This window comes from Rattus norvegicus, chromosome 7 (genome assembly GCF_021556685.1).
Source record: "Rattus norvegicus strain SHRSP/BbbUtx chromosome 7, alternate assembly SHRSP_T2T, whole genome shotgun sequence".
Taxonomy (NCBI): Eukaryota; Metazoa; Chordata; class Mammalia; order Rodentia; family Muridae; genus Rattus; species Rattus norvegicus.
In genome coordinates, this window is record NC_141540.1 from 16,813,133 (window position 1) to 16,827,538 (window position 14,406).

The 14,406-nt window shown below is 42.6% G+C and overlaps 1 pseudogene; it reads left to right on the top strand.

The window, feature by feature from the left end:
* Positions 1-12,946: 12,946 nt before the first annotated feature.
* LOC148004465 (heterogeneous nuclear ribonucleoprotein A1-like) lies at positions 12,947-14,049 on the top strand (annotated as a pseudogene).
* The last annotated feature ends 357 nt before the right edge of the window (positions 14,050-14,406 follow it).

Here is a 14,406-nt window from a genome sequence, read left to right on the forward strand (position 1 = left end):
GTGTGAGCGGTAGACGTGCCAGGGGCTCACCGATTGTGCTGCCCTGGGAGACGTCCCAGGAGGTCTGGGGGAACCCCAGGGATGCCTGGGCGATTCCCGTCTGGGTGCCGGTGAGGATTCGGTGATTCTCCTGGACTGGAGAAGAGACCTGTCCTCCCAGCTCTCTGTATTTCTAGAGTGGTCTTTGTCTGTGTGTTTTAGGTCTTTGTTTTGTGTTACTTGTGACTTTGACGATGGGACTCCTCTGAGTTTTCTAGAGTGGTCTTTGTCTGTGTGTTTTAGGTCTTTGTTTTGTGTTACTTGTGACTTTGACGATGGGACTCCTGCCTTTGACTTTAGACCACTGGACTGCTAGAGCACACAATTTGTACCGTGGCAGACTTTTTGCTCCTTGGAGTGGCCAGCGTTTGATATTGACTGGCCTCCAGAAGGCACCTTTGACTTAACCATTATTTTTGATCTGCTGTCATTCATCTGTCTGTGGTTGAGAAGGAAGAGTGATGTGGAATCCGCTCTCCTTCATCTGTCGTTGTAAGCTCCCTTCTAAATTAGTTCAGTTTTGTGGTGATCTCGTGGCAGCCGCTTGTTTTTTCTTTTTGTGCGCACTTCTATTTTTTGTCTGTTAATCTTTTGATTGTCTTTCTGTGTGACTGAATGCTGTTTGTCCTGTTCGGCAGACCTCTATTTTCTGGACTCTTGTTTTCTTGCCATCCCACTTGAGATGCTTGTTAGAAGCTGTTACAGGAGATACAGAATCCTACAGGCCAGAAAAAATGTTCCAGACATGGATGGAAGGCCCTCACTTCTGCCTGTTGACTTCAATATGCCTTAAGGTAGGGAGCGCCAGGTCTACCGTCAGACTCCAATGGTGGGTCTATGAGGGGCTGAAAAAATGCCCCACCAATTTGGCAAAAGTAAGGGAAAGATATGAAGAAAAAGTTGCAGAAACTTAAAGGGTTAAGCTAAGTCACTGAGAGAGTTATTGTAAGTTGTAGAGAAAATAAGGTTGATGTCTGGTTCAGGGTCTGTGCACAAAAGTGGACAGCACCTAATAGCTGTAGAAGAAGATGCAGACAGAGAGACTGAAAAAAGAAAGAAAGAAAGAGGACAAAAAGAGCAGAAAGCTAGGGAAGAAAAGAGACAAAAAGAAGAGGAAGCTAGAGAGCTAAAGAGAGATAAAAGACAAGAGAGGAACATATACTGGCCACAGTAGTTAGGGAACCTAGGAAGACAGTACCTGGCAACAGAAGAGAATTCCTGGCTAAAGATCAGTGTGCCTAATGCAAAGAAAAAGGACACTGGGTCAGGGACTGCCCCAGAAAGAACAAGAGGGGCAAAGGGAGAGCCTCTCAGTCCTAGAGTGCTGGCTATGTGCAGAGATAGAAGGGAAGCCCGTCCAGTTGTTTGGTGGATACAGGGACCCAATGCTCTGTGCTCCTATGCCCCAGTGGGCCAGTATTCAAAGATCTTGGGTACGGGGGCTACTGGCAACAAACAATACTTATGAACTGCCCGAAGAACAACGGACCTTGGCGTGGACTGGGTAACCCACTAGTTCATGGTCATCCCTGACTGCCCCTATCCCTTGCTCATGAGAAATTTGCTCTCCAAAATGGCTTGCATGGGCTGAAATGGCTGGGTGAGGCCATGTGTATGCATATCTGCAGACTGTGTATGTGGAGCTTAAGACCTGTCTCAGTGCACCAGTACCTGATGCTGGGAGATGTGTGGCTTAGTGCTGTTCTGCCTGGAACACATCACTCCTGCCAACCGGGCACTAACAATTATCACCCAATCGAGGACTTAAACTGTGATAGAGTGGTTGATGTTTTGCCTTTGAATAGAACGCCCCAAAAGATGGGACCACTGGTCAGCTGCCATGGACTAGATTCTCCACCAGTTGGGGGCAATCTGCCCAATCCTGACCTGGAGCCACCATAGCACGAGTGTCAAGTACTGGCAGAAGCCAATGGGTGGAGGGAAGACCTCTGCGACTGGCTGATTGACCCCTGCTGAAAGCCGAGGCTACCTTTTCTACAGACAGGAACAGTTCTCTTCATGAAGGTCAGAGATAAGTGGGTGCTGCTGTGGTGGACAACACAATGTCATCTGGGATGACTGAACCTCAACCCCCCCAGCACTTCAGCACCGAAGATGTCTTTGCCATCTCTTGGATGCTCTGGTGAAGCCAGCAACTGTGAGTACTATTCATTGCCCAGGACATCAGGAAGGAAGAGATTCAGTGGCATGGGGCAGTAACAAAGCAGATAAAGTGGCTCAGGAAATGGCTATGCAGGAGCCTATCCTGGTTACAGGCCTGCAAGAGACAGCCACTGGGAACTGGGATTGGACTAAGGGATGGCCTCACTTAGAATGTACAACAGAAGAAAAGGCCCAAATTGCTTAAACGAAAGAAAGACAATGGCACACTTGAGGGAAAACTATATTCCTCAGAGAACAAACAAAAGACTCACTTTGCCCAATACAGAAATGGACTCACTTAGATAAGAAGCTTGTCCAAGTAGTTAAGGTGTATGTAATAGACTTTAAGATTCTAGCCAGGGAGGCAGTAAAAAATATAAGGTATGTCAGTAAGTGAATGCTTAGCAAGCAAACAGGGCAAAGAGACCTAGAGAGTTTAGTGAAAAGTCGAAGTGAACTTCACTGAGATAAAACCAGGAAAATATGATCACAAGTATCTCCTAGTGCTTGTAGATACCTTTCCAGGAATAGATAGAAGCTTTCCTCACCAAGCAAGAGATGGCCTCAGTAATCATCAAGAAGATACTGGAAGCAATCTTCCCCAGGTCTGGAGTGGCCAAGGTAATCTGGTCAGACAATGGCCCTACTTTCATTGCCAAGGTAAGCCAGGGTGTGGCCAAGTATTTAGAGGTTGATTGGAAATTATGTTGTATTTACAGACCTCAAAGTTCAGGACAGGTAGAGTAAATAAATAAAACTCTAAAAGAGACCCTGACCAAATTGACCATGGAGACTGGCACAGACTGGATAGCACTCCTTCCCTCTTGCTCTCTTCAGAGCAAGAAATACCCCTTCCAGATTCAGCCTTACCCCCTTTGAGATCTTATATGGGGCCTCAGCTCCTCTGACTGTATTAGATGATGTTACTGAACCAACATGTCATAGTAATAATGATTTGTATGCCGGGCTAAAAGACCTACAGGTGATACAGAAAGAAATCTGCTCACAGCTGGCAGCAGCCTATGCCCCGGGGACCCCCGAGACATCTCATCAGTTCCAGGTCGGAGACTGTAGCTACATACAATGACACGGAACCCAGACACTCGAGCCTCACTGGAAAGGACAGTACCTGGTGCTACTGACCACCCTGACAGCCATCAAGTCTCAGCCCTCACCAGCCGAATACTAGCTGTTGGAGCTGAGAGCTGAGACCTAGAGGGACACTCAGATCTTCAAAAAGCTCCCTAGACTTGCATATCAGATAAGTGGATACATCAGAGACGTGACTGGGAGGTTGCTATAATGCTCACTTGAGGAGTGTGCTTTAGAAACAAGAATTTCATGTTTGCCCTGGGTTCCATCGGGATAGGTGTGGGGATAGGCTTGATTTCTATTGCAAATGATGTAACATACCCTTACTATGAAGGCATTATGTGCGTTAGTACTTCTAACACTTCTTGGGATTGTGCCTCAGGGATCATAAGTTTAGAAGTTCTAAGATAGTCATGACCTTGGTGTGTAGGTTTAGATAGTGTCCAGATTAGAATCCTGATGCTAAAGACTTAGTAAGACAAAAAAAGGAGTTGAGAATTACTTAAGGCTATCTAAGTGCTGCAAGGGCAGCTACAAGGACATCTGCTGTTGCCCTGCAATGCAAGGCTTATAGAGAATTCAGAACTGCCATTGACTGAGATATAAAGAGAGTGAAAAAGACTTTTTATCTGAACTCCAATACCTAACCTCCCTCTCAGAGGTAGTCCTTCAGAATAGGAGAAGATTAGACCTGATATTCCTTAAAGAAAGAGTCTGTGTGCTACACTGAAAGAAGAATGATGCGTCTATGTAGACCATTCAGGAGTAATTAAAGACTCCATGAATAAACTTAGAGGAAGGTTAGACAAAAGACAGAGAGACAGTCTCTGCTCCCAAACCCCCTGGGAGAGAGACCTCACCACCTGGTCAGGTGGGCACTCCTGAGGCTGCAGAGCGGAAGAGACCACCAACACTGCCCACCCCTGCCCACATCCCTGGCCCAAGAGGCAACTGTATAAGGCCTCTGGGTTCTCGTAGGGGAGGGCCCAGGAGTGGCAGGACCCCTGTGCCTGAGACACCGCCGGAACCTGAAGGAAACAGACCGGATAAACAGTTCTCTGCACCCAAATCCCGTGGGAGGGAGAGCTAAACCTTCAGAGAGGCAGACATGCTTGGGAAACCAGAAGAGACTGCACTCTGTGCACATCCAGACGCCAGAGGAAAACACCAAACGCCATCTGGAACCCTGGTGCACGGAGGCTCCCGGAAAGAGCGGCGCAGATCTTCCCGGTTGCTGCCGCCACGGAGAGGACTTAGGCAGTACCCCACGAGCAAACTTGAGCCTTGGAACCACAGGTAGGACCAACTTTTCCCCTGCAAGAAACCTGCCTGGTGAACTCAAGACACAGGCCCACAGGAACAGCTGAAGACCCGTAGAGAGGAAAAACTACACGCCCGAAAGCAGAACACTCTGTCCCCATAACTGGCTGAAAGAAAACAGGAAAACAGGTCTACAGCACTCCTGACACACAGGCTTATAGGACAGTCTAGCCACTGTCAGAAATAGCAGAACAAAGTAACACTAGAGATAATCTGATGGCGAGAGGCAAGTGCAGGAACCCAAGCAACAGAAACCAAGACTACATGGCATCATCGGAGCCCAATTCTCCCACCAAAATAAACATGGAATAGCCAAACACACCAGAAAAGCAAGATCTAGTTTCAAAATCGTATTTGATCATGATGCTGGAGGACTTCAAGAAAGACGTGGAGAACTCCCTTAGAGAACAAGTAGAAGCCTACAGAGAGGAATCGCAAAAATGCCTGAAAGAATTCCAGGAAAACATAAATAAACAAGTAGAAACCCATAGAGAGGAGACACAAAAATCCCTGAAAGAATTCCAGGAAAATACAATCAAACAGTTGAAGGAATTAAAAATGGAAATAGAAGCAATCAAGAAAGAACACATGGAAACAACCCTGGACATAGAAAATCAAAAGAAAAGACAAGGAGCTGTAGATACAAGTTTCACCAACAGAATACAAGAGATGGAAGAGAGAATCTCGGGAGCAGAAGATTCCATAGAAATCATTGACTCAACTGTCAAAGATAATGTAAAGCAGAAAAAGCTACTGGTCCAAAACATACAGGAAATCCAGGACTCAATGAGAAGATCAAACCTAAGGATAATAGGTTTAGAAGAGAGTGAAGACTCCCAGCTCAAAGGACCAGTAAATATCTTCAACAAAATCATAGAAGAAAACTTCCCTAACCTAAAAAAAGAGATACCCATAAACATACAAGAAGCCTACAGAACTCCAAATAGATTGGACCAGAAAAGAAATTCCTCCCATAACATAATAGTCAAAACACCAAATGCACAAAATAAAGAAAGAATATTAAAAGCAGTAAGGGAAAAAGGTCAAGTAACATATAAAGGCACACCTATCAGAATCACACCAGACTTTTCGCCAGAAACTAGGAAGGCCAGAAGATCCTGGACAGATGTCATACAGACCCTAAGAGAACACAAATGCCAGCCCAGGTTACTGTATCCTGCAAAACTCTCAATTAACATAGATGGAGAAACCAAGATATTCCATGACAAAATCAAATTTACACAATATCTTTCTACAAATCCAGCACTACAAAGGATAATAAAGGGTAAAGCCCAACATAAGGAGGCAAGCTATACCCTAGAAGAAGCAAGAAACTAATCGTCTTGGCAGCAAAACAAAGAGAAGAAAAGCACACAAACATAACCTCACATCCAAATATGAATATAACAGGAAGCAATAATCACTATTCCTTAATATCTCTCAACATCAATGGCCTCAACTCCCCAATAAAAAGACATAGATTAACAAACTGGATACGCAATGAGGACCCTGCATTCTGCTGCCTACAGGAAACACACCTCAGAGACAAAGACAGACACTACCTCAGAGTGAAAGGCTGGAAAACAACTTTCCAAGCAAATGGTCAGAAGAAGCAAGCTGGAGTAGCCATTCTAATATCAAATAAAATCAATTTCCAACTAAAAGTCATCAAAAAAGATAAGGAAGGACACTTCATATTCATCAAAGGAAAAATCAACCAAGATGAACTCTCAATCCTAAATATCTATGCCCCAAATACAAGGGCACCTACATATGTAAAAGAAACCTTACTAAAGCTCAAAACACACATTGCACCTCACACAATAATAGTGGGAGATTTCAACACCCCACTCTCATCAATGGACAGATCATGGAAACAGAAATTAAACAGTGATGTAGACAGACTAAGAGAAGTCATGAGCCAAATGGACTTAACGGATATTTATAGAACATTCTATCCTAAAGCAAAAGGATATACCTTCTTCTCAGCTCCTCATGGTACTTTCTCCAAAATTGACCATATAATTGGTCAAAAAACGGGCCTCAACAGGTACAGAAAGATAGAAATAATCCCATGCGTGCTATCGGACCACCACGGCCTAAAACTGGTCTTCAATAACAATAAGGGAAGAATGCCCACATATACGTGGAAATTGAACAATGCTCTACTCAATGATAACCTGGTCAAGGAAGAAATAAAGAAAGAAATTAAAAACTTTTTAGAATTTAATGAAAATGAAGATACAACATACTCAAACTTATGGGACACAATGAAAGCTGTGCTAAGAGGAAAACTCATAGCGCTGAGTGCCTGCAGAAAGAAACAGGAAAGAGCATATGTCAGCAGCTTGACAGCACACCTAAAAGCTCTAGAACAAAAAGAAGCAAATACACCCAGGAGGAGTAGAAGGCAGGAAATAATCAAACTCAGAGCTGAAATCAACCAAGTAGAAACAAAAAGGACCATAGAAAGAATCAACAGAACCAAAAGTTGGTTCTTTGAGAAAATCAACAAGATAGATAAACCCTTAGCCAGACTAACGAGAGGACACAGAGAGTGTGTCCAAATTAACAAAATCAGAAATGAAAAGGGAGACATAACTACAGATTCGGAGGAAATTCAAAAAATCATCAGATCTTACCATAAAAACCTATATTCAACAAAATTTGAAAATCTTCAGGAAATGGACAATTTCCTAGACAGATACCAGGTATCGAAGTTAAATCAGGAACAGATAAACCAGTTAAACAACCCCATAACTCCTAAGGAAATAGAAGCAGTCATTAAAGGTCTCCCAACCAAAAAGAGCCCAGGTCCAGACGGGTTTAGTGCAGAATTCTATCAAACCTTCATAGAAGACCTCATACCAATATTATCCAAACTATTCCACAAAATTGAAACAGATGGAGCCCTACCGAATTCCTTCTATGAAGCCACAATTACTCTTATACCTAAACCACACAAAGACACAACAAAGAAAGAGAACTTCAGACCAATTTCCCTTATGAATATCGACGCAAAAATACTCAATAAAATTCTGGCAAACCGAATTCAAGAGCACATCAAAACAATCATCCACCATGATCAAGTAGGCTTCATCCCAGGCATGCAGGGATGGTTTAATATACGGAAAACCATCAACGTGATCCATTATATAAACAAACTGAAAGAACAGAACCACATGATCATTTCATTAGATGCTGAGAAAGCATTTGACAAAATTCAACACCCCTTCATGATAAAAGTCCTGGAAAGAATAGGAATTCAAGGCCCATACCTAAACATAGTAAAAGCCATATACAGCAAACCAGTTGCTAACATTAAACTAAATGGAGAGAAACTTGAAGCAATCCCACTAAAATCAGGGACTAGACAAGGCTGCCCACTCTCTCCCTACTTATTCAATATAGTTCTTGAAGTTCTAGCCAGAGCAATCAGACAACAAAAGGAGATCAAAGGGATACAGATCGGAAAAGAAGAGGTCAAAATATCACTATTTGCAGATGACATGATAGTATATTTAAGTGATCCCAAAAGTTCCACCAGAGAACTACTAAAGCTGATAAACAACTTCAGCAAAGTGGCTGGGTATAAAATTAACTCAAATAAATCAGTTGCCTTCCTCTATACAAAAGAGAAACAAGCCGAGAAAGAAATTAGGGAAACGACACCCTTCATAATAGACCCAAATAATATAAAGTACCTCGGTGTGACTTTAACCAAGCAAGTAAAAGATCTGTACAATAAGAACTTCAAGACACTGAGGAAAGAAATTGAAGAAGACCTCAGAAGATGGAAAGATCTCCCATGCTCATGGATTGGCAGGATTAATATGGTAAAAATGGCCATCTTACCAAAAGCAATCTACAGATTCAATGCAATCCCCATCAAAATACCAATCCAATTCTTCAAAGAGTTAGACAGAACAATTTGCAAATTCATCTGGAATAACAAAAAACCCAGGATAGCTAAAGCTATCCTCAACAATAAAAGGACTTCAGGGGGAATCACTATCCCTGAACTCAAGCAGTATTACAGAGCAATAGTGATAAAAACTGCATGGTATTGGTACAGAGACAGACAGATAGACCAATGGAATAAAATTGAAGACCCAGAAATGAACCCACACACCTATGGTCACTTGATTTTTGACAAAGGAGCCAAAACCATCCAATGGAAAAAAGATAGTATTTTCAGCAAATGGTGCTGGTTCAACTGGAGGGCAACATGTAGAAGAATGCAGATCGATCCATCCTTATCACCCTGTACAAAGCTTAAGTCCAAGTGGATCAAGGACCTCCACATCAAACCAGACACACTCAAACTAATAGAAGAAAAACTAGGGAAGCATCTGGAACACATGGGCACTGGAAAAAATTTCCTGAACAAAACACCAATGGCTTATGCTCTAAGATCAAGAATCGACAAATGGGATCTCATAAAACTGCAAAGCTTCTGTAAGGCAAAGGACACTGTGGTTAGGACAAAACGGCAACCAACAGATTGGGAAAAGATCTTTACCAATCCTACAACAGATAGAGGCCTTATTTCCAAAATATACAAAGAACTCAAGAAGTTAGACCGCAGGGAAACAAATAACCCTATTAAAAAATGGGGTTCAGAGCTAAACAAAGAATTCACAGCTGAGGAATGCCGAATGTCTGAGAAACACCTAAAGAAATGTTCAACATCTTTAGTCATAAGGGAAATGCAAATCAAAACAACCCTGAGATTTCACCTCACACCAGTGCGATTGGCTAAGATCAAAAACTCAGGTGACAGCAGATGCTGGCGAGGATGTGGAGAAAGAGGAACACTCCTCCATTGTTGGTGGGATTGCAGACTGGTAAAACCATTCTGGAAATCAGTCTGGAGGTTCCTCAGAAAATTGGACATTGAACTGCCTGATGATCCAGCTATACCTCTCTTGGGCATATACCCAAAAGATGCCTCAACATATAAAAGAGACACGTGCTCCACTATGTTAATCGCAGCCTTATTTATAATAGCCAGAAGCTGGAAAGAACCCAGATGCCCTTCAACAGAGGAATGGATACAGAAAATGTGGTACATCTACACAATGGAATATTACTCAGCTATCAAAAACAACGAGTTTATGAAATTCGTAGGCAAATGGTTGGAACTGGAAAATATCATCCTGAGTGAGCTAACCCAATCACAGAAAGACATACATGGTATGCACTCATTGATAAGTGGCTATTAGCCCAAATGCTTGAATTACCCTAGATCCCTAGAACAAACGAAACTCAAGACGGATGATCAAAATGTGAATGCTTCACTCCTTCTTTAAATGAGGAAAAAGAATACCCTTGGCAGGGAAGGGAGAGGCAAAGATTAAAACAGAGACTGAAGGAACACCCATTCAGAGCCTGCCCCACATGTGGCCCATACGTATACAGCCACCCAATTAGACAAGATGGATGAAGCAAAGAAGTGCAGACCGACAGGAGCCGGATGTAGATCGCTCCTGAGAGACACAGCCAGAATACAGCAAATATAGAGGCGAATGCCAGCAGCAAACCACTGAACTGAGAATAGGTCCCCTATTGAAGGAATCAGAGAAAGAACTGGAAGAGCTTGAAGGGGCTCGAGACCCCAAAAGTACAACAATGCCAAGCAACCAGAGCTTCCAGGGACTAAGCCACTACCTAAAGACTATACATGGACTGACCCTGGACTCTGACCCCATAGGTAGCAATGAATATCCTAGTAAGAGCACCAGTGGAAGGGGAAGCCCTGGGTCCTGCTAAGACTGAACCCACAGTGAACTAGTCTATGGGGGGAGGGCGGCAATGGGGGGAGGGTTGGGAGGGGAACACCCATAAGGAAGGGGAGGGGGGAGGGGGATGTTTGCCCGGAAACCAGGAAAGGGAATAACACTCGAAATGTATATAAGAAATACTCAAGTTAATAATAAAAAAAAAAAAGTCATCAAAAAAGATAAGGAAGGACACTTCATATTCATCAAAGGAAAAATCCACCAAGATGAACTCTCAATCCTCATCTTCGGTTGGTTTATATACAAGTGTGCAATTTCTAGGCTTGAAAGTAAAATGATGCTATCTGGTGCTGGATAGAGGAGCCTTATTTTTTATTATGGCAGCTTGCTATTTTTGTAACATGGTGATTTGGTTGAACACAATAAAGTACAGTAGTAACTGATCTCCCCTTCTTCCTGGATGAGTGAGGAGATGATTAAATGTTGATGTCAGCATCCTTGAGCATATTCAGATGAGCTTCTGCTTCTGTTGAAAAGGATGCTGTGTTTGATTGTGGTCCGAAGCTTTGAAGCACTACTTGGCATCTCCTTCCTTGGAGGTCTCACTGTTTAAACATAACAGATTTGATAGCTTGTTGGTAAGGTGAGGTCCAGCTTGTCTCCACTAGGTCATCTTCATGTGAATCCGGTGGTTATACGGTTTTGTTTTAGGGATATTTCATTTTTTTAATAATGGTTTTAGCTGACATTCATGGAGAGAATGAATCCTTAGAACTGTGCCACTAGTGAAAGGAAATCCTGTCTAGAGTATGTTTCTTTACAAAGCTGTGTCACACCATCCTTTGGGCCCTCTGCTGGAAAAGTAGAATCAAGTCTCAAATAATGCCTTTCAAATTGTATCCTCTAGTATTATAGATGTAGGACAGTACTGTATCATATCTCTGTGGATGTAAAATAGCTTGTACCTGCTTTATGATACGTAGTAGTGACCGTGCTTTATCAGAGCTGTTTTTAATGATGTTGCTCAGAATGTTTTCTTTCCAGATGATGATTGAGAAGCTAATTTAAAAAAAAATGGTGCCAGGTACCACAAGAGCAACAGAACTGTGCTGTTTTCTCAGGTTTTCTTTTTTTACTTTTTTTTTTTTAATGGAGTGTGCTGGCTGTCTCTACAGTTTTGTTCAGATGACTGCAGAACCTGGAAAAGCTGTTGCTGCAGTTGATGCATAACACACTGCTATTATTGGTCTTTTTATATAAATATAAATATATATATACAGATATATAATTTGAATTTTTGGAAACTTTAGCTGTGCTGTCAACTTTGGAAAAAAGTATCCCCGTTTACTGTGTTGAGTTGGCACTGTACAGAAATTAACAGCCATATTGGTCTAGAAATGTTGAACTTAAGTTTTTTCCATTTGTACAGGGGTAACGCACTGTATTAAATATGTAAGGTCTTATCTACGTGGGTTTGATTACAAAAACTAATAAAGTATTCTCTAAATTAAAAAAAAAGACAGAGAGACAGAGAAGCACATCAGGGATGGTTTGAGAGCTGGTTTAGTAGATCTCCTTGGATGACTACTCTGATATCTTCCCTTATGGGACCCTTCTTAGTTTTGCTTCTGCTTCTGATTATAGGTCCATGTGTGTTAAAGAAACTAGTTACCTTCATTAGAGAAAGAGTGAGTACTGTTTAGATTTTGATGTTATGCCAACAGTATCATGCTTTAGGAGGACAAGAAAGCCAATATTACAAAGATACTAAAATTTAGTTCTATGATTAGAACTAGCCACTAGAAGTAGTAGGGAATGAAAGAATAAAAAATGCAGCTAAGAGGTCAGAAGTTTAAAAAAGCCCTAAATACCCCAAATTCCAGACCCTGCCCTCTACCTGTAAGTAAAAGGTCACATTTCTTGAGCTTGCTCTCCCAGGAACTAAAAAAAAGGACTTAAGATAAGACCCTTAGAGAACAATCTTGAGAAACAGGAAGCTCCGCCTTGTGATATTTCACTTGACACTTTCCAATGACGCCATCCCTGCCCCCTTGGGTTGTGGTTTCTCCCTTTAAATACCATTTCTCTCAGCCTCTCGGGGTCGAACTCCACTGCCCCTGCGTGGGATATGAGTCTCGACCCCAGTGCACTGGTTCCTATCAATAAACCTCATGTTTATTACAGCAAGGACGGTCTCACGTGAGTTCTTGGGGGGTCGCATCATCCCGAGACTTGAGTGAGCATCTCCCCGCTCCGGGGGTCTTTCACATCTACACAATGGAATATTACTCAGTTATCAAAAACAATGACTTTATGAAATTCATAGGCAAATGGATGGGACTGGAAAATACCATCCTGAGTGAGGTAATCCAATCACAGAAAAACAAACATGGTATGCGCTCATTGATAAGTGGCTATTAGACCAAATGCTTGAATTAGCCTAGATGCACAGAACACATGAAACTCAAGAAGGATGACAAAATGCGAATGCTTCACTCCTTCTTTAAAACGGGAACAAGGGACATGTTCATTATCTTATTCCTTTCTGCTCTTTGACGCTGCCGAGGAAGCATTGCTGAATGCTCTCAGTACCCTGCAGTCATGTCTAAGTCAGAGTCCCCCAAGGAGCCGGAACAGCTGCGGAAGCTCTTCATTGGAGGGCTGAGCTTTGAAACAACCGACAAGAGTCTGAGGAGCCATTTTGAGCAATGGGGGACACTCACTGACTGTGTGGTAATGAGAGATCCAAACACCAAAAGATCCAGAGGCTTTGGGTTTGTCACATATGCCACTGTGGAGGATATGGATGCTGCCATGAATGCAAGACCACACAAGGTGGTTAGAATAGTTGTGGAACCTAAGAGAGCTGTGTCAAGAGAAGATTCTCAGAAACCAGGTGCCCACTTAACTGTGAAGAAGGTCTTTCTTGGTGGTATTAAAGAAGACACTGAAGAACATCACCTATGAGATTATTTTGAGCAGTATGGGAAAATTGAAGTGATTGAAATTATGACTGACAGAGGCAGTGGAAAAAAGAGGGGCTTTGCTTTTGTCACCTTTGATGATCATGACTCTGTGGATAAGATTGTTATTCAGAAATACCATACTGTGAATGGCCACAACTTGAAGTAAGAAAGGCTCTATCGAAGCAAGAGATGGCCAGTGCTTCATCCAGCCAGAGAGGTCGAAGTGGTTCCGGAAACTTTGGTGGTGGTCGTGGAGGTGGTTTTGGTGGCAATGACAATTTTGGTCGAGGAGGGAACTTCAGTGGTCGTGGTGGCTTTGGTGGCAGCCGTGGTGGTAGTGGCTACGGTGGCAGTGGGGATGGCTATAATGGATTTGGCAATAATGGAAACAATTTTGGAGGTGGTGGAAGCTACAATGATTTTGGCAATTACAACAACCACTCATCAAATTTTGGACCAATGAAAGGAGGAAACCTTGGAGGCAGGAACTCTGGCCCTTATGGTGGTGGAGGCCAGCACTGTGCTAAACCACGAAACCAAGGTGGCTATGGAGGATCCAGCAGCAGCAGTAGCTATGGCAGTGGCAGGAGGTTCTAATTACAGCCAGGAAACAAAGTTTAGCAGGAGAGGAGAGCCAGAGAAGTGACAGGGAAGCTACAGGTTACGACACATTTGTGAACTCAGTCAAGCACAGTGGTGACAGGCCTAGCTGCTACAAAGAAGACATGTTTTAGACAACACTCGTGTATGTGAGCAAGAACTCCAGTGCTGTATCTGTGACTAATTGTATAACAGGTTAGTTCAGTTTCTGTTCTGTGTAAAGTGTAAAGCATTCCGACAAAGGGTTTTACTGTAGACCGTTTTCACCCATGCTGGTGATTGCTAAATGTAAAAGTCTGATCATGACGCTGAATAAATGTGTCTTTTTTTTTTTAACATGCTGTGTAAAGTTAGTCAACTCTGAAGCCATCTAGGTAAACTTTCCCAACAGTGTGAACTTAGAATTGCTTCAGGGTGGTACCATAATGAATTCCACTTGGAATTTATTTATGGTTGCTTGGGTGGAGAAGCCATTGTCTTCAAAA